Genomic DNA, 27,164 nt, shown 5'->3' with positions numbered 1-27,164 from the left:
TCCCCTCAGCAGTGTGCTTCGTCGATCTGCCTGTTCTGTTCCCCACTCTGTCTCTGGTGAAGCCTCTCACCCTCCGCAACTCTGGCCTGTACCCCAGTTCTGTATGAATAAATAAATAAATCTTTTTAAACAAACAAACAAACAAACAAACAAACAAACAAACAAACAAACAAACAAATAAATAAATAAATAAATAAATAAAATCAGCGCCAAAAAATCCTTGACGAAGAAGATATCAAATTTTTAAATGAAAACCACACTGTCGTGCCGGAGTTGAAGGGCAAATGTGTGTCCTGATTTACAGAAGACTTTATGGCTGTTCAAAAATCCTTTCCCAAATGTTAGAGTAGTTGAAACAAACTTAAAAGTTGCCAAGTAGAAGTATTAAAACTTACAATATTGTCTTAAATATTTCAGGAGCATATTTATATCTTCTGATAGAGTTTTATATTCATTAAACATTTGAGGTTTTATTGTTGCAGCTTAGGATGCTCCCCGGGAAATGAAATAAGCACATAAAACACTGATGGTAAAACCTCCCTCTCAGAGTTGTCATAGCGGAGGCACTTTGCCCTGAGTGGGTGCTCAACACTCAGTCACTACGTCCATCCATCATCCTACAAACAACGCCTGGGCAGTGCCCAGGTGCCAGGCGTGGTGCTGGGCTCTAAGAGTGTCACAAAGCCTAACTCCTGCCTTCAAGGTGTTTGCCATCTGGTGGGGGCAGCAGCGTAACAGAATACGGTAAGTTCTTGACAGAGTTGGGCACTGCTGGGTGAGTGGGAGCTGGGTGGTACAGGAAGAGCGGAAGCTTGCTGGTGGAGAGAAGGACAGGGGGCATTATACCAAAGAAGACAACAGGAGCAGAGGCAGGAGGGCAAGAAGAGCTTGGCAGCACTGGGGACTGTCCCATCCCCACGGAGTGACCCACACGGCACAGCAGACCTCTCCTGACCGCCTGCTGCTCCCCTCAGCAGAGTATTTCAGTACATCGGCCTGCTCTGCCTCCCACTCTGTCTGTCTTACCCCTCCCACACATCTGTATGCATACAGAACCCCAGGTCTTACATGTATAAATAAATCTTAAAAAGAAATCTTGGAGGTTGCAAACGTTGGGTGGAAGAACTCCAGCAGGCCCCTGTTCACCCTTGGAAGAGATTTCTCGGAGACCCAGGTAGTGGGGGGTGAGCTCACCTCTTCTGTCTTCTGTGGTCAGTGGCACTGAGTGGCTGAGGGATTTGGTCCAGGTCCCAGAGCAAAGGATTCTGGGGCAATCAGTTCCAGGAAGGCCAAATTTTAGATTTGTTCTCTGGGAAAGCTGGAGAATCTATGACATTTCTATCTGTTTCCTTTTGAAAATTCCATCCCTCATTAACTTGTTTTCTTCCGCCACCATGCACGTGGGCTCTCCCTGACATTTAGCACTAGGTGAACTCAGAAGCAGCGGCCTATAAATAGCAGCCAGTCCACCTAGAACCAGCATGAGTCTGAGCGTTATAATGCTCCCACCCCATCCCCACTCAGAGAAGTCCACGGGGGTCCTGGGGATCCCATCTGTTTGTCTCCTCAATGTCAGGACTGTACATGGTGTATAGTAGGTGCTAGGCAAATGTTTGTTGAACCAACACAATGGAGATGACGCCTATGGGCTTTCAGGGATGTTTTATCCCAGGCTGGTTAAGGAAGGGGGGCCTCTCTCCCTTTTTCTCTGCATCTTCGCAGTTTCCCTTGTCATTTGGTGGGGCCTCCCAGCCTCTCAGTCTGGAAGTTACCGAGCTATAAACAGACACTTAAACGAAGGAGCACAGCCTTTAAAGAATCCTTTGAAGAAAGATCGCAACGTGACTAATCATCCTCTAATTTATTGGTCTGTAAATTTGCATTTCCTTCAATACATTTTTCTTAATGGTTCCCCCCCACCCCTGACCCATCCCACCCCCACTGTGGACAAAGGGAATTCTAGCAGGGGTTGAGCTTCCTAGCATTAAGATGCCTCAGATCTTCAACATTAGAGTCATTATTGTTTCAATGTCTGTAATGAGATCATAAGAGGCAGGGGCCGGGAAAGAGTGAAGTGGTGGGTGCAGGGGGAGGGGCTGAGGCAAGGAGGGTGAGTGGTGGGCTCCATCTTTGCCCCACCCCCTCACTAGGTCCCTTAGGAGCCCCCTCCACCCCCCACCTCAGTCCTGGTCATTCAGTACCTGGAACTGCTCCTTGACCTGCTCCATCTCATTTCTCCTCCCCCATCGCTTGGCCAGGGGTCAGGCTCTGGCAGGATTTATGGGGCTGGCCCCTGCAGAGAGGATCCGGGGATAAATCTCAGCTTATTTAGGAGCGTGATCTACATTTATTGCACTTAATGTGATCTTTTACGTGTCCTAGAGGGGCCCATAAATCCCAGCCTGGCCGGCTCCCCAGCCGGGCCCCTGGGCGCAGCCCCGCCCCTCACAGGGCCACTTAGCGGGAGTCCTGGGTCTGCCGTCTCCCTCTGCCTGCAGCGGCAGCTGGTGCCCTCCCCGAGCGTCTGAAGCTGCCACACCACAGCCACACGCCCAGAGAGAGCTGTGCCCCACTGAGCTGGGGCTCCTCACTGGGACAGAAGCCACTTGGGCCTCTCTGCCTAGGTCACTTCCAAGATCCCTTCCCCAGCTGGCTTTGAGAAGTCTATGATTTTGCAATTAACATGATCCAGGCAAGAGGAGAGAGGTGAGCAGAGCAAGAGTCCTCGCGTCCCATCCCAGATGGATGGGCAGAGGTAGGCAGAGGTAGGAGAGGCAGATTCTATAATTCTTATTATAATTTATAGTAGTTTTATGAATATCGGCATGAGACCTTCGACGTGGATGGCATCTCATGTTTATGTACCACGCCCATACACCCCTCTTTCCCACTTCCCCCCACTTCCCAGGAGAAGCAGTGGCGTGCGGAGGCCACAGCTTGCCCACATTCTCAAGGTTGCTGAATGACAAAGCTGGACTTGGGAGCTGGGCATCTGCCTCCTCTCACGGGGCCGCGCTCTCATACGCGTGGCAGCACGAAGCACGTGTGTATACGCAGGAGCCGCACCCGTGGGAGTCCGTGTGCGTGCGTGCACGTGTGAGCAGGCACAGGCTGGCGCACTTCAAGGGGATTCTGCAAACACACGAGGCCACTGCTCATCTTCAGATCCTCTGTCTCTGTGTTTCTCCCAGCAAGAAGCCATGCCCGGCCGTTAGGAGTGTTTGCACGTGTGTCTCCTGTGTGTGTGAGTTTGTATTTGGGGTAGCAAGGAGGAAGATTGGGGAGGGATCACAGTGAATCCATCCTCTGCAATGATTAGTCGGTGATGATTCCCTTCTGGCTGAGGTGACTGTCCCAGTGCCATTTGCCTCCCGGACCAGCACGTCCAGGAAACACATCTGTGCACACATCTGTCCGTGCACATGCAAGCATGGCCACATGAGCCCTCAGGGTACAAAGCCCAGGACCCAGAGGGGCCGATGATCAGCGAGACTGCCACTGGGGTGGAGGGCGATGTTTACGTTGGGCAAATTTCTAGCAATGGTGTCGTGTCGGTGAGAGAGGCTTGCAGCTGAGGGCTGTGTGGTAAATACCAGGGGACAGATTAGTAACTGGCCCCACTGACAGTAAGGGAAAGGCTACACTTCTGTGTATTATTTTCCAATTATAATGTTATGCATACTCATTCCAGAAAATTTAGAAAATCGGGAGACCATAATTAACTAAAAAAAAAAGTTGAATCCCTTGTTATTCTTCCCTACTGAGGTAACGAATCTCTCACACTTCCAGGGTCTATCCAGTCAGATCTTTCCTATGTGTATATATATTCCTTACAAACTAGGGGTCACCCGTGAATCCTATTTTGAAACTGTTTTTTCTTAACATCGGGAGCTTTCTTCCCTGACATCCCGTTCTCCTCCTCGTCATCCTGGATGCCTTTCGTTCTAGGTCAGAGATAAGCCGTGGATTTCCTCCCCAAGCAGACACTGAAGTCGATCTCTATTCGTCACCCCTATGAGCAACCCTTGAGGCAGAACCCAAGCTCATCCCACAGAGGACCCCTGAGATGTGGTTCTTAGACGTGGTCTGACGGTCGTTCACATTCTAGAGGTTTCCAGTAATTCTTGCTGAGCTGCTCCCTGGAAAGCCGGACCCAGGGGTGTCGGTCAGGGCCTGAGCACCCACTTGACAAAGTGAAAGTCTTTGTAAAGGGGGAACGATGGCGTGAATGCCTTAGAAGCCAGGCACCGAGGCCCTCCATCCCTCCTGCCGTGGCCGAGGCGAGGGTGGCAGAGCCGGGACAGGAGAGAGAAGACAAGTCCTTCCCCGAGGCCTGGCCTGGCCTTCGTGCCGCCTAGGGCTCTGTCCCCAACGCCAGCCAGCCCAGCAGTAAGCACAGGGCAGGAACTGAGTCAACACCAGCGAGCGAACAAATATTTGCTGAATCGACCAATGTTTGTTGAATGTTCAGAAGTTTGCTGATAGAACAAATGTTTGTTAAAAGAGGCTATTGTTCTTGGAAACACCCCCGATGATTCACCAGCCCTTTTCCCTTCTCCGGGGTCCTTGGACGAGAATGAAAGCTCAAGCCCAATCCAGCAGAGCTGTGCAGGGGACAAGCACCCTGTCTGGGCCCGCATGCAGCTCCTGGAGGGCAGGCTGGCCTTTGTCCTGGCAAGATGCAGGGTGTGACCTCAGCCCTGGGCTCTGTGCTCAAGAAGTGTCAGCGGAAGGAAAAAATTGGTTTCCGCTCCTGCTAGGCTGACCACGAACTCTCAGAGTAGCCCAGTGTGGCCACTTCACCTCCCCAAGCCGCCCTCTCAACTGTGAAAGGACTGGCCTCCAAGTGATTCTGCACCTTCTTTTCTTTAAAGTAGGTTTTTGTGTTCAAACATCCCACCGCAAAGCGCTGCCTTCCCTCCCTCCGTGGAACCCCTAGGGTTCCCTGGGGCACGATTTGAGAGCTACCAGCATCATTCCTGTCTGAAGTCCAGACTGATTCCAAGCCGTCTTGACCAGGACTCACCCTGCTCAGCACCAGAATTTGCCCCAGATGCTGCCAATTTGTCCAAGAACCCATGAGCAAAGTGACTGAGACCCTCAGGGAGAACTATGGATCAGATAAAAAGCTTTGCATCAATGCTGAACTTTCTGGATTACAGGATTATGTGTTGTGGTTATGTTAAAAGGTGATCTTTAGTCTTAGAAAACTTACACTGAAACTGACAACACAGAGCGGCATCCCAGTCTGCTTTCGAATGGTTCTAGAAAAAATATGAACATTCCTAGGAGACAGAGCCCGTGTGGCCAAATGCGAAAATGATGGTGGAGGATAAGGGATTTACAGGTGTTCTTTGCACATCCTTGCAAATTTTTTGTAAGTTCAAATGATCTCGAAGAAAGAACTTTTCAAAAAACATCTGTATTTTTTAGACTATTGTGGCCCAAAGAGCCATAAAAAATTTTTAAAATCTCATAAAAAAGGAAAGGGGCTGAGTATCTACGACCTGATGGGAGTCATTCTGTTCTGGGTGTGGGAGGCAGGGAGCCTCCATTTAAGCTCACTGGCCAGAAGGTGGATACAACAAAGCCAGGGCTCAGATGCTCCTTCCAGAACCAGAAGTAGCTGAAGAGTTCTGCTGATGAATGAAAGCTAGGGGAGGCCTCCCTGGTGGCCTAGGGGTTGAGTCTCAGCGCTGTCACCCTGCGGCCTGAGTTCGTCCCCAGCCAGGGAGCTGACCCCCACACTGCTCCCTGCCTTAGCAGTATATTTCAGTGGATACATGCCCCCCCCACCTCTGGCCCACACCCCAGTTATTCTATGCATAAATAAATAAATCTTCAAAAAAAAAAGGGGGGAGGGCTACAAGGCTATTCCATTCTGAGCCTGGGGGTGACCCGTGGGGAGAGGGAGGGGAGGCCCAGGAGCAGGGGTGGGGTCAGGGACCGGCCTCTTCAGAGCCCGGCAACCACTTGGTGGGGATGTTGTCGAGAGCATTCACCAGAAGCCTCTGAGGCCCCTTTCAGCCCTGAGAGAAAGATGAGTGTGTGTGACTCAGTGTGTGTGTGTGGGTGCGCACTTGTGCTCTGACCTGCCTGCTCCAGGCAGGAACACAGGGCTCCTGACCTCCATCAGGAATAAGCAAACGTGGGCCGAGCAGCCCACCCTGCCGGGGGCTCCCTCCAGGCCCTCTGTCCCCTACTCGCAATACTGAAACCCAAGATGCTCCAGAAGCCAAGCTTTCACTACCTCTCGAGTATGTACTGCACAACTTGAACTGTCACGGGCTATTTATGGTCTTCATTTTCCCCACTTACTGTGAATATCCATACATTTCAATGCAGAAATATTAATGTGTTTGCAGACAGAGAGCTGCTCACACCCCACAGGGGTTATTACAAACTCCGTGGTGTGTGTACCGAATTACCCTTCTCAAATCCGAGCCGCGCTGACGTCTGAGGCACACGTGGCCCTGAGGGGTTCAGATCAGGGAGGGTGGCTTGTACTGGGGTGCACTGCAGTTTCCAGAAGAAGAGCGGGGAGGCAAGTTGCAATGTGCATGGGGGGGTGGTGGGAGAGCAGAGTGGTGTCCTGGGCTACAGAGCTGAGGTGCAAGTTGTACTAGGGGGACAGAGCCGATGAATTGGGTGCAGGGTGCCACACTGCCAGGCCAGGGAGGAAAGAGGGGATGCTGGGGGGCAGACTTGTACGGGAGCATGGCTGAAGTGCCGGGGTGGGGTGGGCAGTGCTGATATAGTGGTGGGGGCAGAGCTTACGTACTGGGGGACGCCGCTGAAATGGAGGGGGACAGAGCTGATGCAGCCCCTCTGTGCTCTGCCTTCAGTCTCTCCTCTGAGAGAGACTGTCTGTCCCAAGCCCGGCCTTTCTTGCTTGCCCGCTCCAGCGAAGGGACAGGTCGGCGGCTCCAGGCAGACTCAGGGTCCCCAGCGGGGAGCCCGTATGTACATACAGTGAGACCGTACGTACAGGCAGAGCAGACACACAGGGGCAGTGGGCCAGCAGACCACCGTGGCCTGTCCCCAGGCCCCTGCCCCGTGGAGGGCCTCGTCACCTTCGCCTCCCTCGCGCTAGATGCGATGGCCCCGAGGGAGATAAGGAAGAAGACCCTCTCCCACAGACGTGCCGCGTTCGCCGCGGGTGGACTGGATCTCGGAACAGAAAAGGGCATTGGCGGAAAGCGGCACTGGGGCTGGCGCTCTGGCACCAGGCGGCCTGAGGTGTGAGATGGGAACTGTCGCGGCAGACCTCAGGGGTGCAGAAGCTGCGGGAAGGGTGCTGGGGTCTGTCTGCAGTTTCTCTGCAGCTTTTCTAGAATTCTGAAAATCACAAAAAAAAAATGTGCAAGTTTTCTCTTGGTTCCACCCTCTCCTCCCTCTTTTTGCTTCCTACTTTATCAGAACTTCCCCCAGGGACTGTCAACTGCTCCGCTCCGCTCCTCCTCCTCTGTGAGTTCACCTTCCAGTCAGCTTCTCAGCCTCGGTCCCCCAAACGCCCTCATCAAGTCTCCCCCGTGCATGGGCCCTTTCTCAGCCTCACCTTTCTTGGTCTGGGGCTGCTGACAAGCCTCCTTCTTGACAGGCCTCCCTAGCTTGGCTTTCTTCCTCCTCCAACTTCTCTGCGGCTCCCCTTATCTCTCAAACCGCTGGACACGGCCTGGGCCGCACACTCAGCCTCGGGACTGCCTCCCCAGAGGCCACTCACTCCCCCAGTGGCCTCACCCTGCTCCAGGACCAGATACCACCCACCTGCTCAGTCTGAGTCTGCGTCCTCAGCTTGGCCGTGCTGTCCAGCTGCCCACTCATCGGCAACAGGCCTCAGCTCCCACACCAAGCCTTGATGAGGAATACCTGCCCCCCATCCCCCCAACTTGCTGCTTACTTATCGTGGCCATCACAGTAAACAGCTCTGGCCCCAAACCTCGAGCTTGCTCGTGACTCCTTTCTCACCCATCCATCTGTCTCCAATCCTGTCACCGCCCTTCACAGTACGTCCCAAATCTGACGAGCTCTTCCCACCTCCGCTGCTGTGCCCCGTCTGAGCCACGTCATCTCTCATCTGAATGCATCACCCCTCCACGGGTCTCCCACCTCTACCCGTGTCCCCCCTGCAGTCTATCCCTCAAACAGCAGCCAGCAGAAAATAGTCAGGCCAGGTCGCCCTTCGTCCAGACTGTCTAACAACCTCCGAGTTCATTCGCCTCAAGAGCCAAAGTCCTTACTGTCAGGTCCAGCATGACCTGACCCCCCCCATTTCTGACCTCACCCCTTAGCTCTCCTTCCCCGAGCCACTGTGCCACAACCCCTCTGGCCTCCTTCTTCGGATCCTTCAGCTGTGCTGGGCATGTTTCTGCCTCAGGACCTTTGCACATGTCTTTCTCTCTGCCTGGACTGTTCTGCCTCCTCACTTTCTTCAGGTCTGTCCAGAGGACCCTCTCAGGGCGGCCACCACAGCACTCATCACGATGTGATGCACTGTGGCACCTGCTTGCCGACCAGGTGACATGGGCCTGCCGGCAGCTGCAGCGCCCAGAATCCTCATGGCTGCTGGGAGAAACTGACTTTTGCTGAAGGACCCCAATGTCCTCCCAGGGTGAAGCACATGGGGATGGAGGCCCTTGGTTAGGAGTCAGTCTCCTCCCTCCTCTCACACCCACTAGCCTCCTTCTGGCAGCTGAGGTCCTCAGGGGGAGCTGTGGGCCTGAGTGCTGGGCAGGCCCAGCCCATAGGGGCGTCCAGGGGCAGCTCCAGCGGGGGCCAGGTCGCCACTCTGCCACCGGCCGTCCAGCTGGTCAGCACTTGCCCTGGCCTCGTTCCCAGCCGCGGCCGGCCTGGCAGGGCCTCTCCCTCTCTGCGGCCCTCCTTGCTTGCCTTCGCCTTTCAGACTCTACCTCTGCCCACTGTTTCCTGACTTTGCCTGTCTCTGCCTTTCCCCAGCCTCCTCTCTCGCCGTCCCTACATCTGTCTCTGTCTCTTCTGCCTCGAGAGTCTCTTTGCCCCCTTCCCCACACATCTGCGGCCCCTCCCTCCAGCCCCTCCCCGTTCCCCTTGCAGCCTCTCTGCCGGTGACCACTGGTCCCTCTCTGCCGGTCCCCGCCTGGCCTACCCTGCTGCCTCCCTCTCTCCCACCCCCCGTCCCGTTGTCTCTTCCTCACCCGGCCCCGTCTGTCTCCCCGGCACCCTGTCTGTCTCTCCCTCTGCTTTCCGGGAAGGCAGCCGTGATTTACGAGCTGCGGACAGGGCCAGCTGCGGGTGCGGGAGGCCCTGATTACAGTTTCCCGGAGGAAGCTGCCTGCTTGGGGATGGCGGGGTGACAGCATTTATACAGAGCGGCGGGCTCGCTGCGCGGCTGTCAGCCTGAGACGGATGGAGTGGCTGAGAAGGCCCATTACTTCATTCACACCTCTTTGGGCAAACAATAAAACACTTACACACGGCCTTGACACGGGTGGGCGGGCCTCCCCAGAACATTCCCAGCCTGGCCCGGGGTCTGGGCCTCTCTGATGGGGAGGAGCGTGGCAGGGAGCGAAGGGCAGGGGTGGTCTCTGGGGAGGCCCACCAGGCCCAAACTCCAGGGAGAGTCCTAGACCTGGGCCTTGCCACACGCTGCTGGGCCAGTCATGGCTGTGGGCCTCAGTTTCCTCATCTGTGAAATGGGATGTAAAGCTCACACAGAATGAATGAGGTGAAAAGCAGGTATAAACTGTAGCATGCTACACAAAGCCAGAGTTGTTATCAGTAACAATTCTAGGTAACAACCCTACTATCATCCTAGGTAGAGACAATACCTAGGAGTCTAAACCCAGCAAAAGACATCCGAGGCTTGAGGGAGACTCTGGGAGAATGAGGTTCCCATTGGAAGGGCAAAAAACCAAAAGGCTGGCAGTCACCCCTTTCTGACTTTCCCAAGATTCTTCACCCAGATACCCAATTCTAGAATCTTCATTCACTTGGAGGTGAAAGTGATAAAGTGATTGTTAACAGCCAACCCACGCCCAAGTCCACCTGTAGGCATTTACCCCGCAGCAAAGCCTTCCTGCAAGGAATCTGCCCAGGTGTCAGATTGTGGCACCATCCAGGACCAGAGAAAGGCTTAGAGGTCGAGGCAGAACGGCTGCACCACCCTGTAATCGACCCCTGTTTCTAGAAAATGAAAGCAGAGTGGGGATCTTGCAGCACACTGCACCCCCGCCCCCCAAGCTGCGCTCGAACCCCTTCCACGTGCCAGGCCCGGGCCGCATGCTCCTCACCCATCACCTTGTCGGTGCCCTCGGAGCCCCTGTGTGGGGAAGATGGAGAAGCCAGGCTTTCTCCTCTCCCGCTGCTCGCCCCCGTGGCTGCCACGTGGCCTTGTTTTGCTCCCAGGTTTCCCACACGTGATACCGTGTTGATGCAAACATGCTTGGGAGTGTGAGCACGGGGCACGCACCTGGAATTATGGATGCCACCCCCCAGGCCCAGAAGCCAGAGCACAGGGCGTGCGTGTACATAAACACAGACACCTGGTTGGAGGGTGACTGCAGTGAAGAGGAGTGAGGCCAGCGAGGGGCGAGAAGATCGTGATGGCGCACACTGGGCCCCCACCCGGCGGGCCCGAGGCTCGGCTGCGGCCTGCATGCTGGTCTGTCTGTGTCCCTGGTCCCCTGCTTCAGATTCAAGTCCTGTCCACGCTATGGGGGACTCCAAGATCCTTTTCCTTTGCCCGTCTACCATGAGCCTGCCCAGCTTGGGATGGTTGCCATGACTCCGTGCCAGGCAGCTAAGGAGAGAGATTAGCCACTGGCCCACAGTCACACAGCATGACATAGTGGAACTGGAGCTGAAATTCAGCATCCAAACCTGTGTTGGTCCCCCAGGTGGGGAAGGGCGGTTAGTTGCATGGTGCTGGGGCCCAGTGTTGATTTCACTACACTCCAGCTACAGGGCTGCAAATATGTGGTTCCACCTCTCTTGGGCTTGGCTTCCTTGTCTGCACACAGTGGGGAGTGAGGGCAAGGCACCTCCTAGCCTGGTCATGAGGGTTGAGTAAGATGTGTGGAAAGTGCAAGAGCAATGTCCAGTTTGAGCCCACAAAGATGGGGCCATGAGGCCATGCCTGGCCAGAAAACTCAGGCCTACCCTGTGTCCTGCCCCTCGGGGCTCCTCAGCCCCCACTACTGGTCCCTGGGGTCAACTTAATGCCCATCCTTTCAAGAGGTCAGGCAGGCGAGCAAGGCTGTGGCCTAGAAGCTGGCCTACAGGTAGACTTAGCTGAGAGATAAAATCCGCCCCCAGCCGTCCCATTCTTTCCCTCTCCTCTCGCCCCCTCCCTAAAGCCTGCACATACCAGCCTGGAGAAGGAGGGGGCAGCAGAACCCAACCAGCCAAAGTGTCATGTGTTTCTGTCCCTTTATTGACCCTACCAGCTGGTGTCATCACACACCTAGCCAGGCCCTTGATCAAGAGCCGGAAGCCGGGCCTTGGACCAGGCCCCACAGGCCAGACCGGCCGTGTAAACTGACCAATCCCCCTCATTTCTCATAGCTACCATTTTTCCATTTCGCAAACGGTATTGCTCATAGCGTGAGCAGGGTGAACGAGTGCAAAGTCGGGTTTACGCCCTCCCGCCGTTAGCACCCACGGCCGCCACCTGCGTGGCGCTCGCGCTCCGGTGATCACGGCACCTGTGCGCGGAGAGCAGGGGCTGCGTCTGCGCAGCTGGGGACACCTGTGCCCAGGCGAGGCGCGAGAAGCCGCGTCACTGAGGCCGGCTCCAGGGGGAGAGGCCGCCAGAGGCGCTGAGAGACAGCCGGCCCGTCCCTCGTCAGCAGCAGAGGCCTCGGTCTGCGGAAGCCTCCAGACCTGCCTGTTTGCCCGTGAGCGCTGACGACAAACCTGCCTGGCCTGGGGTGGCTGCAAAACCCTTCTGTGGAGGCTGGCAGTGAAGATGAAATGAGCTGGTGCAATAGTGTGGCCACTGGGCCAGTGGCATTTATGAAGCACCCATTACGAGCCAGGCCGCGGTACAGTTACTGGGGGTGGGGTGACAACCTAGACATTTCCCCACGGCTTATGTTCCGGTTGGGGGATTTCAGAGCACGCAGGGGCATGGGAGAGAGTTCCTGCAGCCAGGACAGTCAGGCCACTCCCGCCTGGTCACCTCCCTTTCCCATGTAAACGACCAGGCCCCATTTCCCCAGGGGCTGCTGGTCCATGTCAGCCATCCAGGGGGATCCAGACCACCCTGCCCTCCAGGTTCCTTCATCTCTGCTCCCACAGGTGCCTGAACAGGCCTCCAGGTGGGGTCACAGGAGAAGCATCGTTTTGAGGGTCTTCCGGACACCAGGCCCCCCTCCTCCCCAGTGCGAGTGGGCCCATCTTTGCTCCTGTCCCATCTGGGCCTCGGAAGTGAGGCCCCTACACTGGATACCACCCACTTTCAGCAGGGTCATGAGGCAGCATTTGCACTGAGCTGGAACAGCCGCAGGCGGAGGGCAGCAGGTGTCACGGCTGGCGGAGGGGCCCGGCGGCGGGTATGCGGGTGTGAGCACGGCCAGGGCAGGCACAGGTACCTGCTGGGGAGTAGCTGACCTCCAGCAAACCCCACAGTCCAGCAGGTCTTCTGGACCCTTGGGTACACTTGCATATAGCCCCCATCTTCTGGGGTCCCCCTTCTCACGGACTCCACTGAAGCCTAAAAATGACCCTCTAGCTATAAAGACTAAACTCTATGCTGGGGCTGGGGCTGGGGCTGGGCCCAGGCGGTTTGCTGTTCAGTCCTGAACTAAAAGCTGGAGCCATGAGCAGGCTGCTGAGCAGGCAGTGCTCCCCTGGGCTCCGTCAGAAAGGCTCCCTGAAGAAGTAGATGCTTTTAGGATACTAAAAGATGGCCACAAGTAACATTTATTGAGAGTGTACCATAGCTGGGCACTACGTGGAGCTAAATTCACAGCACAGCCTACTTACTTCACATACCAAGCTCATGAGACGGTACCTCGGTCTCAGGTGTGAGCACGAAGCTCACTCTGGCAGGTGAGAGCCAGAGCTGGGATTCAAATCCAGGTCCCCTGGTCTAAGAGCCACCACCCCACTAGGGCACCCTGAGTCCAGGTAGCAGCTCGGGAGACAGACGTCTTCCAAGCTGGAAGAGACCCCTCGTTACGCCCGTCCACTTTGTCCCGAGGGCTCAAGGGGCAGGCTCGGCCCTGAGAAATCACACAGAGGGGAGAGGAGAAGAGTGGGACCTGACCCCCACTTTTTGCACCCCTGCTGTGTTCCGAGGGTACCCCATGTCAGATCCTCACACCTACAGAGACGCCAGCCACCCCTCAGTGCCCCTCATTCAGTGGATCTTTGTAGAACACCTTAAGCCTTCAGGATTATGCTAGACATGGGGACCAGTGCAGGTGTGGGGGGGGGACAGTAAGTACAGGGATATATGGTGTGACCTCTGCCTCCAAGGCAGCGGCAACGTTCATGAGAAAGTTACACCAGGAGGTGACTTCTTCAGGGTCTTAAATCTTAAATGTCTTACAGGTGGCCGGGGGCAGGTGGCAGGGAGGTGCTCGAGAGAGGTCTTAAGGCAACTTCTGGTCTCTTCCTACACACAGACACCCAGCCTCTCCACACTGCTCATTCTCCAAAGGACGCTCACCTGTGGGAGCTTCTTGGCTCCCAGTCTGGGGTGAACACCTGCCTCCCTGCACGGGTCTCAGGGAAGGGCCCTTTTCCATCGCATGCCCCCTCCCCACACCCTTAGGCAGAAATGTTGTTCCACCCTGAGGGATGAAGGCTACAGCTCAGGTGCCCTCTGCCTCTCGCTGATGAGTCAGAAACTGGGTGGCTCCTCTCTCCATAAGCACCATGGAGGTGAGGTGTAGAGATAAGGGGAGCAGAGTGCTTGCTCAGCACAGGGCCCGGCACACCTCCCACAGAATAAGCTATCAGCACTGCTGATGTTGCTGACAGAACTCAATGACAGAACGGGGCTGGGATACCTGGGGTGGGGGCCGCTGACCAGACAGCCTGGGGCTGGTTAGGAGGGTGCAAGGCTCGCCGCCGGAGCCAGCAGCCAGGGGCTGACGCCATGTGAGCATCTGCGGGCATAGATGCCTTGTGGTAGGCTGAGGGGGATTGAGGGGGGAGGCTGTGTGATCCTTCACCCAGATGGATGGTTCCAGCAACAGCCCAGACAGGTAAACAGTGGGGCTAGGGCCAGACAGCACCCCCACACACACCCCTGCAGGCTCTGTGCTGGTGACAACTCCTGTCAAGGCTTGACGAGAGGCTGCTGGCTGCCTCTGCCCTTTGGCCCTGCTACAGGGGGGAGTTTTTCCCAAAGTTGGGGGGATAGGGGCTCCCTCAGTGACCCTGCTGCCAAGAAAGCTCAGGGAGAGAGAGAAGGCGGGCCCTGTTTTCTCTTTGTCTCCAGGGGAAGTCAGGAGTATGCTGGTCCTCTGGGATGGTCCACAACCCCTCCATCAGGAAGCCCTCCCTGACCAATCTCTGTCTTCCCCTCAAGTCGCCCCCAGCCCGCAGGAACCAGTCCCCCCAGTGCAGGCCCAGCACACCGTCCATGCCGTTCCCTGCCCATCTGCATGGTGTCTGTGCCGCTGAGGCCAGCTCTGGCCTCGCGGGCTGTGTGGCAGCCCCTCCGAGCGCCCCTCGCGTCCTGGACCTCACGGGGACACGAGACTGCTCTCTCTTAAGGCAGAGCTCCAGTCAGGCGCTATCACTTCCTGGCTTTGACACTCAGCTTCTGCATCAGGAAATGGGGGCATCACAATGCTCGCCCCACCGTGTATGGAGATGAGGCCTGGGGTGGGAGGCATCGGGGTACACATGACCACTTCATGGGCAGTAGGCACAGGGCTCAGGTCCCCATGTGGCTGAGGCTGGGGGCTCAGGGGAAGGGACCGGCCCCCCCTTTCTTAGGGAAGGTATGGGGTGGGGCACTTCGCCCCAAAGCGTGATAGACCCAATGGTCTTTTTGTGCCATTCTGTCCCTTTTTGGTGTATTTTAGTTTGTTTGCGTCACTTCACTCTTTGCTGTCGATGGTACTGATGGCTATTTATCTAATTAGTCTAAAAACATTCTGGTTTAGGCCCTCCCTGGTGGCGCAGCGGGTTAAAGCACAGCACTGAGAATCTAAAGCCGCTTCCGCATAAGTTCGATTCCCGCCTGCCCCGGAGGTGACCACATGGCGTGGCAGACCTCTCCTGACCCGCCCGCTGCTCCCCTCAGCAGTGTACTTCCTCGATCTGCCTGTTCTGCTCCCCACTCTGTCTCTGGTGAAGCCTCTCACCGCCCCTGAGCCTCTGGCCTGTACCCCAGTTCTGTATGCAAAAATGGATAAATCTTTAAAAAAAAAAACATTCTGGTTTAATTTGGGGGTGAAGAATAAGTATCTCTGAACTAGGTAAAGTTTTGGTTAGGGATGTTGTCCTTTCAACATTACTTAATTACTTTGGAATTCTTCAAGACACTGTGTTTGGCTTTGCTTTTAATTAGAAAAATGATTCATTTCTGCTCCTTTCATACATCGAATTGTCCACGAAACAATGTCTTGCACGCGAGTGTGCAATAATTCACGTCATCACACCCAGCACAGGCAAAGGGCCGGGGTGAAGCCTAGGCGAGTCTCGTCTCCTGACTCGACATTCATGTCCAAAAATCAGAAATGTCATCTCTGAAAAATGTTAAGGAGGGTTGTAAAAAATAATCGCTTTACTCAACATTATGGTTGTAGAAATAGTCTTTCTTTTTCTTTTTTTAAAGATTCATTTATTTATGCATACAGAACTGGGGTACAGGCCAGAGGTGCAGAGTGGTGAGAGGCTTCACCAGAGACAGAGTGGGGAGCAGAACAGGCCGACTGACGAAGCACACTGCTGAGGGGAGCAGCAGGTGGGTCAGGGGAGGTCTGCCGCACCATGTGGTCACCTCCGGGGCAGGTGGGGATTGAACTCACGCGCAGGTGGCTTTAGCCTCTTAGTGCTGCGCTTTATCCCGCTGCACCACCAGGGAGGGCCTAGAGCCTTTCTTAAGGGAGAAAAACTAGGAAGAAAGAGCCGCTCAACATGGAAGGTCAGGAAAAGTAGCCAAGTTCTCTCTGGTCCCCTGACAGCCCAGCCCACGCTTCCACTCTCTGCCTGAGGTTTCAGTAGATGCTCCTTCTCTGTTGCTCTTTGTCCTTTTCCAGGTTTCCCATCAGAGGCCTGGGGCAGGCTTAAAACTCTGTGCACAGGAGCCAAGTGCTGGCAGCGATCTCCCGGGCCCTCCCCACGGGCAGCCACGGGAGCCCGGTGCTCTGGCCATGAAAAAGCTCAGCAAGACACAGAAGGAATCCACGAGCCTGGGGATACCTGCCACTCGGGCGGGGGGCGGGGCTTCTGAGACCTCAGTCACCTCCCCTCGCAAGTAGGAGGCTGGCCGCAAGGGCCCTGGGAAATGCTGCAGCTCAGGATGGGGGCTCCGTTGCCGTGTCTGGGGGCCCAGTGCCAACACTGGAGGCTCATCCGGGCCCCCCCCCACCCCCCAACAGATTCCTCTCCCGCGTGAGGAGGCGCCCAGCGCACCCAGGGTGCCTTCCTCAGCCGCAGGACTGGACGCTCGAGCCCAAGAACAGGACTCGGAGGAGAGCTCCGAGCAGGCGGGGGTGGGGGTGGGGCAGCTTCTGCCCCACTTGTTCCCAGTTTGGGGTTTTCATAAGGCCTAGTCATCAAAGTGTAACTTCAGTTAACTAAATTAAGTGGTGTCACTCGTCAGGTAAAGCCCAGTTTTGTTCTCCATTTCAAGACAACCAAAGAGATCCAAGTCCTCCGGAACAGGAGAGGGTGAGGGCCGGGGCTCTTCACCCACCTGCAGGGAGGATGGAGGCTGACCCCACTGCCCCGAGGTCTGATCTGGGGGTCCCGCTGCACTCCTGGAGGGAGCAGTCAAGGTACCACTCCCTCTCCCAAGGAGAATCAACACAGAGCCAAAGGAAGGACCGCAGCCGCCTCACAGTGGCTTCTCCATCCTGGCAGGGGAAGGAAGTCAGAGTTCAGGCGGAAAACTGTAGCCCGGGTCAGAGGCGGCGCCCAGAGGGCAGGGGCTCAGCGGGACCTAGGCTGCCCCCCTCTTTCTCCGCCCCCTCCCGTCCCTCTGCTATGCACCCCTCAACCAGCTAACCATTCACCCACCCAGCTCTTCATCCACTCGGCCATCACTGACCCTCCACCTCTCTCTCCGGGCCTCGGTCCATCCGCCTGCCTGTCCAGCCATCTCCCCGCCCAACCAGCTATCCAGAGAATACACTTTAGAAAGAGGAATTTTTAGAAAATGTTAGAAAGAGGAAAGGTCCCTGGAATAGGAAAGAACAGGGGGGTGAGGATGTGAAAGCTGAACTATGACCGAGGGCGGCGGGTACAGCACGGAAGAGAAAGCTGAATGAGGGGCGAGGTGGGCCAGGCCACGGGGCCCTAAGGCCCACGGTGAGGCTGGATTTAGTGGGGTGCGGTCAGCTGCTCCTCAGCTCTGCTCCTGTCCCCCCTGACCTTGGCACAGACAGAAGCTGGCCCTGGAAAGGGAGAGAGCTGACTTGGAAGGCGCAGACCCGGCTTCGGGCTGAGCACTGCCGCTCGCTGACGGACACCAGGGCCTCAATCTCCTCCCGGGGCGAGCGGTTATTCCCTGTCTCTGGGGGTGCTGGGAGGAGGTGGCGAAGAGCTGTGAGGTTATTGGGAGCTGAGGAAATCCAGGTGGGCTTGGAAGCAGCTGGGGCCTGGAAGGGGCAGTCTGTCAAGAACCTGTCCAGGTGGGGGTGCTGAGGGGGATGGGCCTGGCCCTGGTGGGGGGCCAGATCCAGCTGCTTGAGGAGGTGAGCGAGTGTCTGTGTGCACAAGGGATACATCCAGCCCCGCTTGCCCAAGGAACCCAGTGGGGAGTTTCAGAACAGGACACTTCACTCTGGCACCCTCTGGGCTGTGTACACTGTTGGGGAGCAGGAAGGCAGGGGCCCCAGAGGAGGGGTACAAACTTTGGGCCAGACACGGCTGCCTCTCCCTATGACGCTGAAGGAGAAGATCACCTCACGGCAAACTGAGGGTGATTGAAAGGAAATTAACAAACATCTTCTCTCCCCCTCTGTCCTCAGTTTGTTCCAGAAAAGTATTTAAGGCTGATGTAAAGTACCTGGCACACAGAGCGTGCACAGGCATCCACAGCCTGCCTGCGGTGGCCCTCGGCGGCCAGGTCCCCAGGCCTGCCGGGGCCTCCCTCCCAGCTCTTCCTCCCACCCCACGACCCTGGGGGCTTCGGGGAGCAGGAGAAGCATGCCCAGAGGTGAAGGGGGCGTGTGGGCCCTGGCGGCTGTCCACGGGTAATCTCTCAGAGATACACGCTGGGCGGGAGGTGGGGGCTGGAACAGGGCACACCCCAGGATTGGACCGGGGCAGGACAAGCTCCTTCTTCCTGCACATGCATTCATTTAACAAACGCCTGTTTCTGGCTTCTCTCAGTGTGGGGGTGGGGGTTCTGGCTGGTTCACCCAGCCCAGATTGGAGAGAGAGGTGGGGTGGGGGTGGGAACTGTGTCCCAGACTGACCGACCCACAAGACTAGCTGGCCCCCAAGCTTAGTCACCACTTCAACTTTTCACATTTGAACCCAAGACAGCGATGTCAAGCTCAGGCCCCAGCTCAGACTCCCACACCCTCCCTCCCTTCCCCGGCCCCTCGCCCTCCTCTCAACAGCCCCCCACCTCAGCCGGAGTTATGGATGGCTCCCAACCTCGCCCTGACACTGTGGGATCCTCACTTCCTGTGTTTATCTTGGAGAGGGACCGGGCTCTCTCCTCTCACCTAGCCGGTCGCTGACAGAGCTGCCCGACGTGGGTTACACGTGCTTGGTGTGTGTGTGTGTGTGTGTGTGTGTGTGTGTCTGCAGGAGGTGTGGGCTTGTGCGTGTCAGGGTGCCTGCATTTGTGTTGGGGTGCAGGCAAAAACAACCACACACAGCCTCGGGCACGAGCTCGTCTGGCCCCTGGCCTCCTATGACACCCTCAGTTTCCTGAGGGTCTCCCAGTGATGGGGGACATGACCGAGTGGGTGGAGGGGTAGGAGCACCCAGGTAATTCCTTTTACTCTTCTTCCCTGAATGGCTTCCCAGTAAGAAACAGAAAAAGTAGAGGGAAGAGAAAGGAAATCATCTATAACTCAGCAGAGAAGCCGCGAACATTCCAGCGCTCCTCCCAGGCCCCCAGCCCGGCGCAGACGGGTGCTCGCTGGTCTAATGAAACACGGATCGTCCGCACACCTGCCTCCGCCCCTTTCACTTTTCCTTACAGAAGACTCCACATATACAAAAGCAGAGAGAAGAGCATAAAGAACCCCCGTGACACATTTTAAAATCTCACCTGTGTGAAGACATCAGGAGTGAGCGCTCGAGCAGACCCCGAGCCCGCCGGGGTTCCTCCCGGGGGCCTCCCGGACAGGGGCTTTGGGAGATGGGGCAGGGTGGTGTATGGTCTGTCTGCCTGCCCCAAGCCCCTGCCCACAACTCCACTGGCGGTTTTAGACACTGGCGTCCAGCCCAGCCTGGGCATGGGGTTCCGGGTGGTAACTCTGGGGAACAGCCTGTCCAGACGTCGCTGTCCTTGCCTGGGTCCCCTGGGAACTCCCGCCACCCCACCCGAGGAGGGGCAAAGGGTGTGGGAGATGCCACTGGTGCAGAGAAAGGGGAGGGGGAGGTGCCAGCCGCCTCCTGCTGCGGCACAGGAAGGATCGATGCCCTCCCGCTGGGCACATCAGAGGTGCCCTTACTCTGCAGAGGGAAATGCCAGGGATGGGGGGCCGACGGGGGTGCTGCCATGGCGCCTCCCCAGTTGTGCCCCAGCTGCTCCCAGCCAGCTCTGCTTCCCTCCATCTGGAATCCCTCTCCCGACCCCAAGGAAAACCAGGGGACAGTCCAGCTGGGAGGCAGTCCTGCCTGACAGCCCAGTCCAGGGCCCTGGGGCTCTGCGCAGCGGGAGGTGGGAGGGACAAGCCATGCTGGGAGTCGCAGCCCAGGCTCTCGGCCTCAGTCTCCACATTGCGAAGTGGGACAGAACCGGCCCGGGGCTGGTGGGGCCGCCGGGAGGCCTAACCGAGGTCTACTTGGAAAAGGCTTCACACGCATTCCTGTTGTTATCCAGAGAGCCGAGGCCTGCACCCAACACAGTGAGCTGGCAGCAGAGCTGAGCCCCTGGGTGCAGGGCATGTCCTCACAGAGCTTACAAATAAATCGCTAAAACAAATGACCACAAAGTGTGCCAAGTACTTCAGGAAAACAGCGCTGGAGAGAGCTAGGTCAGCGGGAGGCCTCCCGTGGAGGTGGCGTTTGACCAGAGACCTAAAGCATGCGGAGGCTTTGTGAAAGGCAGGTGGAGAGTGTTCCAGACACAAGAAGCTGCATGTGCAAAGGCCCAGAGTGGGCCACTTTGCTGGGCTTCAAGGAGCAGAAAGGAAGTCAGAGAAGCTGGAGCGGAGTGAGCCAGCCGAGGGTCAGCAGTGGGAGAGGGAGAGAGCTGGGCTCCTCTGCCTTCGTCCCCTCTGAGTCGAGGCTCTGCTGACACACAGCCCACCTGCCCCTGGACACATCCTGGCTCGGTTTCCTTCTGCCTTCCCAGGCACTTTCGCGTTGGCTTAGTGCTCAGGACCCTCGAAGCGCCAGACCCTGGGTAGGTAGGCGCCTTCTCTGGGCCTCTGCAGATTTTGCAGCCCTGGCTTGGCCTTGACCAGAGTGTGCTGTGGGCGCGGGGCCAGGCTGGGACTGTGGGAGGCCAGTTTCCCTCCCACTTTCATCTACGGGCGAGATCTCTTTCATCGGATCTGTTGTTTTTAGACCATGTGCTGGTCTGTGGATAGTGAACGAAAGTTCAGAAACGTACCCCTATAAATCTTCACAGAATAAAGGCAGGGTCCAAGCATCGGGGTGTCCAACATCCCATGGGCCCCTCCCCAGTGCACTGGGGACCCCTTGGGGCCCGCTGCCAGGGGCAAGGTACGTAACTGAGAAACCCCGGGTGAGCAGCAAAAAGTCAGGAGCTGGGGAAGAGCTGGACTTAACAAATCTGGCACCAGAGGGGCAGGGATTTGCCCAGTGTCACCCAACTAGAGCCCTGTGTTTCTGAATCAGTGGAGGACCTGAGCATCCCCTGGGTGCTGTTCACCTGCTGGGCGCCGTGAGGAAGCGCCCGAGAAAGGCCAGCCTGCAGGAGGGACCACCAGATCAGAGTGGGGAACTCTGACCTGCTGGACGACCTTGAGCCAGCACACCCCTCTCAGCCCGTTTCCTCTTCTGTATGAGACTGCAATCACACGAGCTCACGCACATACGCACAGGGGCTCTGGGACCTACGGACGGCCCTGCCAGTGCAAGCCCTTAGTCTTATTTTCCAGTGATTTGTATCTTTCAGCCAGTCAGGTGCTAGCAGGTATATCATTATGGTCCAGCTTGGGTCAAAGCCGTGGAGTGGCCATCAGACTAATTCACACGAAGTTCTTAGCCAAGAGCTCAGCGTTCGTGCACTCTCTTGCATCTCCTTGCATGCCTCCACTGACAGGCAGCTCACTACTGAGTGAGACTGCCGCCTGCCATGGTGGAACCACTGACGCGGTGCTAAAGTCTGCCCCCAAGCTGATGCACTGCGGTCACTGCCCACCCATTTCTGGGGTGTTCCTTCCAGAATCCCATGGCCCTGAGTAAGCTGCCCTGCAGCTCCCAGAGGCCAGGTGACTCTGCTTCTGGGCCTTTCTCTTCTCTTCCCTGAGTTTTCTACAATGAGTACATGCTATTTGTTTCCCTAATTTTAAAATTATTTGTTTTAAATTATACATTATTTGCACTAACCCAACAATACAGAGTCTAAGAAAAGGAAATAAATGTCTCCTCAGACCTCTCCCTCCAAATCAGTTCTTCTCGAGGTCAGAGGAACATCCTTCCAGATCTTCTGCACGTTGGGTTACGTGCAACTTCAGGCACAGCCGCTCAGGGACACAGAGGTTCTAGCGGGAGGGGCTCACCCGCGTGCCTGTCTACCGGGGACCTCACCTCTGCACCTCTGTCAAGCAGTCCCACCCAGGTCACCAGAGCCCTGAGTGAGTCCATGCCCTCCGAGGCCAGCCAGGGCAAGCGCACACACGTGAGTCATCACAGGTGAAATCGGATCACATCTTTTTTTGCAACTTGTGGTTTTCATGGTGGACCGCACTGCAGCTATTAAGGAGAGGAGTTCGATCGCCCTGTGCCCACAGGTGCTGAGAGAGACTTGGGAGGTGTCTGAGTTACTTCAGGGGTGAAATTTGGGATCAGACCTGCTTCCTACAACCAAGGGGACACATAAGAGTAGGGGCAATCCCAGAGGTCAGGTCTGGCCTTCAGATCCCTGCTTTGCAGAATTCAAACTGTTTCCTTTCCTCTTAACCTGCCGGCTTTCCAGGGAAATCTGATTTTGCAAACATGTTTTCTTAGCCAGGGGAAATGAGAGCTATGCAAACAATGAAGATAGCTGTGTCTGATAAGGGCCTCTGGGCTGTTTGGCGGTCTGGCCTGAATGGAAAAGAGGCTGGGGTCAGGCAGGGCCTGCCTGGGCCTCAGAATGCCTGGGCAGGGTGGCCTTGGGCATTATCTGGCCCATCTATGGGGAGAGAGAGACCCATCCAGGCAGGAGGGGATTGGGCACTACCGATGGGCACAGAGCGGGAGGATCTGACCTCTGCTGCTGTCTTCCCGCCAGCTGGGGCCTGGACCTGACGCCCTCTCTGCCAGCTGGGCTGGTTGAACCTGCAGCTGGATTCAGGTTCTGGCCCCTGGTGGCCTGGTGGGTCCTCTCCAAGCAGGGAGCATGGACGGGGGAGGACTTGGGTTCTTGGGGTCCGGGAATGGAACACTGGGGCAGTGGGGTAAAAGTGAGTCTTCTACCTTGGGCTGTTTCTCAGTCTTAATCGGAGCCAAGGTGGGGGAGGAGGTCTTGAGACCACCCAAGACCATGAGAGACCCAGGACTCGGGCTAAATCCCAGCCTGGAGTTGGCCAGTGTCCACCTCACTGTGAGCCCCAGGGCCAGGCGGCACCTTGCTCGGGGTGGCCAAGGTGGAGGTGAGCTTTCTGGAGCGCGCCCCCATGACGGAGGCTGGCGCCTTATCACGATGTTAAGAATATGTTCACACTTGTTTCTGGACATACTGGGGAGGCCCATCATGTGACTTTCCAATTAGGGAGGGCAGGAGGATTTGGGGGGTTGATAACGTCTCAGAACCTTCTTGATCTGGGTATTAATGACAGGGTGACCTGCAGCCAGCGCGGCCTGGCAACAGCGGGGGTCCAGTGAGTTACCACCACCTTCCGCTCTGCTGCAGGCCTCGTGCTCACAGTCTGCTGGGCAGCCCCTCAGTTCAGGGTGTGCCATCTCTTTTGTCTCTGGGCATCTGGCACTGGGCCAGGAGCCCTCACAGCCCAGTAGGGCTGGTGTGTATTCCATTCCAGACACAGACACCGACACGCCTAAACTGCCCTGAAAGGCCCGTCCCAGTCCCCAGCCATGTTCTTCCCCACCGGCAGCTTGTGTTCATTCTGGGAAAAACTGCTAATGGCAGAACTGGCAGCACCACCACAGAACAAGGGTGAGGGTCCTGGCTGGGCCGTCTGCGCTCCCCAGGGCGCCCACACAGTATAGCTGAGGACCAGCCGAGAACCTCTTCCTGGCAGCCTTCCCCCCACACCTGTACCTGCCCGCTGCACTCTGGGCACCAGCGGGGTGGGAGGCCCTCTCTGTTCAGACACTGCCCTCCAGGGAGGAGCAGATGAGCCAATAGCTCACATACAAGACCAGCCAGGACTCACGTCTGGCCCTGATGATGCCCGGAGGGACCAGAGAGGCTACTGCCTGTCCTTCCCTGGAGCCAGTCCCCTCTGGGCAAGCTCTACACCTCATTTCCCCACCTGTATGAGGTGGGTCACAAAGGCAACACCATAGGTCTATCAGTTAGAGACGTGCTAACTGGGGAGGCTGTCAGACTCTCACCTAGGCCGGGGCCCAGCTACTTCCCAGGGGTCCTAGACAAGACACTGTCCCTTCTCAGTGCCCGCGCTTCCTCCTGACTAGAATGGGACAGTGGCAGCACCCCACTTGCGGCATCCTTTTGAGATCAAATGAAACTCAGTCCAAGGCTCGGTATTCAGTTGGTGGAGAAATGCCGTGAGCATGGGGAATGGAAAGCATTCAGTCCCCAAGGAGGCCACATCCATCTCAGAAGGGCCTTTAACCAGGCAAACAGCAGACAGCAGGCCGCCCACCAGCACGGGCCAAGAACCCCAGTCCAATCCTTCAAGCCTCCGGACATCAAAAACAACAACAGAACAGACTGAACATCAAAGAATGAACAGCAAGTCCAAACATTTCATGGTGCTCTTATCTTAATTAAAGCAAGTCGTACACAGGGATTTGGATGACACAAGTTGAAAAGCCAGAGTCTGGTTTTATTAGGTTTTGCTGACACCCACAGAGAAGTTTGTGACTTGCCCAAGGTCACCTAATACCCTGGGGCCTGAGTCGGGGCTCAAACCCAGGTCTCAGAAACTGGAGCCAGGGCCCCTTCCCCGGCTGAGCAACTGAGATTCAGCCTGGAATGTTGGAGGAGGAGAAGCTTTAGCTCACCCATTCGGCCATATGTTTAATAATATTTTGAAACTTTCTATCTTCCAGGCACTGTTCTAGGCTCTGGGATTACAGTAATGAATAAGATACTCACTGGGCCCTCCCTGGTGGCACAGCACTAAGAAGCTAAAGCCACTGCAGCATGAGTTCGATCCCGTACCTCAGAGGGACCCACATGGCGCAGCAGACCTCTCCTGACCTGCCCGCTGCTCCTCTCAGCAGTGTACTCCGTCAGTTGGCCTGTTCTGCTCCCCACTCTGTCTCTGGTGAATCCTCTCACAGCCCCTGCACCTCTGGCCTGTACCCCAGTTCTCTATGCATAAATAAATCTTTTTTTTAAATAAATCTTTTTTTTTAAAAAAAATAAAGATACCCACAGAGGAGAGAAGGAACGCAGATGTCAGTAAATAATGACATAAACAACGATTTCACTGCAGTCATGGTGAAATCTATTCCCTATGTCTCTATGTCCTGAATCTGTTCCCTATGTTCAAGCTCTTCCACTATGGACAACAGAATGCAGTGGGAGTGTTACTGTAACACTGCATGGGACCAAACTAGCAACCACCATGGCCTGAGGAAGCCCGAGCTGCCCCATGGAGAGGTCCGCATGAGGAGACCCAGCTCTGGGTCATCCGTCTAGAAGAGGATCCTGCAGCCCAGCAGCCAGCCCCAGCTGACAGCGTCACTTAGCGCTCTGGCTAACTTGTAAGCTCGAGAGCAAAGAAAGGACTGTTACTTTCCAAGCCATTGTTTTAGGGTGTTTTTTATGCACCAGTAAGTAGAATATCACATTTCACCTTTGGGATATGGGGGTTATTCCAATTATGAACCCTATTTGATAGACAAAGAAACCGAGGTGCAGAAAGGTAAAATGACATGCTTAAGGTCACACAAGTAACGAGTGGTCAAGCCAGGCTCAAGGACTCTACACCCCGTGTTTTTGCTGCTCTACCCACCATTGTCAGCTCAGCAGCATGGCAACCAGAGCGTTTCCGTTTACCTCCCTGACTTGAGAGCAGTAAAATCCAAAAGAAAATGATGGCAGTGACTTCTTGCAAGCAAGTGAGTGTCCCTCCTTCGACCCTGCTCAGTGCAACCCCCTGGCTGGGAAGTTGGGATCTAGGCTTGGAGTGTCAGGAGAGGAACATTGGATCACTCATTCAGCCACATTTTTAACATTTATGAAAGGCTTCTATCTGCCGGGCGCTGTCTGGAGCCACAGTAATGGGTGCCTGCTAATTGTTTTATAAGAGAGTCTATGGTGGCTTTCCCTGTTCTGAGCCTCTGCTTCCCCATCTGCTAAAGGGGTGTGAGAAAACTTCCCCTGTCTGCACCACAAGCCAGAGATGAGCTTCCAGATGACATAGACCATCTCCCCCAGAGCCTCTTTGTCAGATGCCGACATTCCATTTAGAAAGGAATGAATAATAGCTCGACTCCCACAATGAGAACTTGAATCAAGAAGCCCGTGGCAGGCAGGCAGGGAGAGAGCAAGACCCCCTCCCGAAAGTAAAGGGCCCTCCCAAAAAGAGCAGCTTCTGAGGCTGGAAGCCTGGAAAATCCCGGGGTGCCAGGAGTCGGTCCCAGCTCTGTCCCTGTTCTGCTGTGTGACCTTAGGCAAGTCACTACCTCTCCGGCTCCTCTTATATAAAAGAGGATGATTTGGAAGATTCCAACAGAGCTCCGTAGGCAGGGATGACCAAACCCCACATTATTGTGAGACATTTGCCCACTCCCCACCCCCAAGAGTTCAAGAAAGCTCAGTGGAGCATTCTGAGCAGAACCAAGCCCTCGGGCTGATTCTAGAAGTAATGGTGGAGGTGAGCTCTCTCCTCTGCCTCCTCCTCCTCCTTCAATGTCATCATTATTATTTATTTGACTTTCAGATGGACCACACAGAATCCTTTATCAAGATAAAAACAGCCTAACTCAGGGCCTCACAGCAGCCCAGGGCCCTCTGCAGGAGGAGGGTTGCCTGTCACGACTTTGCGCCTTCCAGGTCTAATGCCTTTAAGACATAAAATGGGAGTGTGCTCTGTACGTGTTAAACGGCAGATACTGATGCCAGTGCTGGTGCGATGCTGTGGCCGTGCCCGGCCAGCACTTCCTCTGTGCCCCGATGCTTCCAGGCATCATCTAGCTAACAGTGTCCGCAAAAGGGTCCACTATCATGATCACTTTACACAGGCGAAGAAACAGGCCTTGGAGGGAAAGAAATCGCCCAGCAACTGGGATACAGACCCTGGCAGTCGCTCTGCCTCCAGCTTTCACCAACTGGGCTCATTTCCTCCAGCTCATTTACTCCCGGGCACCACAACTACCGCCACCACCGTGCTGTGCCTGTGACTCCTTCGCTGAACACTTGCTGTGTGCTGGGCATGGGACCAGGGCTTTATATTTTATTCTAAAAGACCCACAATGCAGAACAAATCGGCCGCAAACGCCACGGTTTACAGCAATGGCCGTTATTTATTTTGCTCACGGATCTG

This window comes from Condylura cristata, unplaced genomic scaffold, assembly GCF_000260355.1.
Source record: "Condylura cristata isolate star-nosed mole 26May11 unplaced genomic scaffold, ConCri1.0 scaffold00008, whole genome shotgun sequence".
Classification (NCBI taxonomy): domain Eukaryota; kingdom Metazoa; phylum Chordata; class Mammalia; order Eulipotyphla; family Talpidae; genus Condylura; species Condylura cristata.
This window is presented reverse-complemented; position numbering follows the sequence as displayed.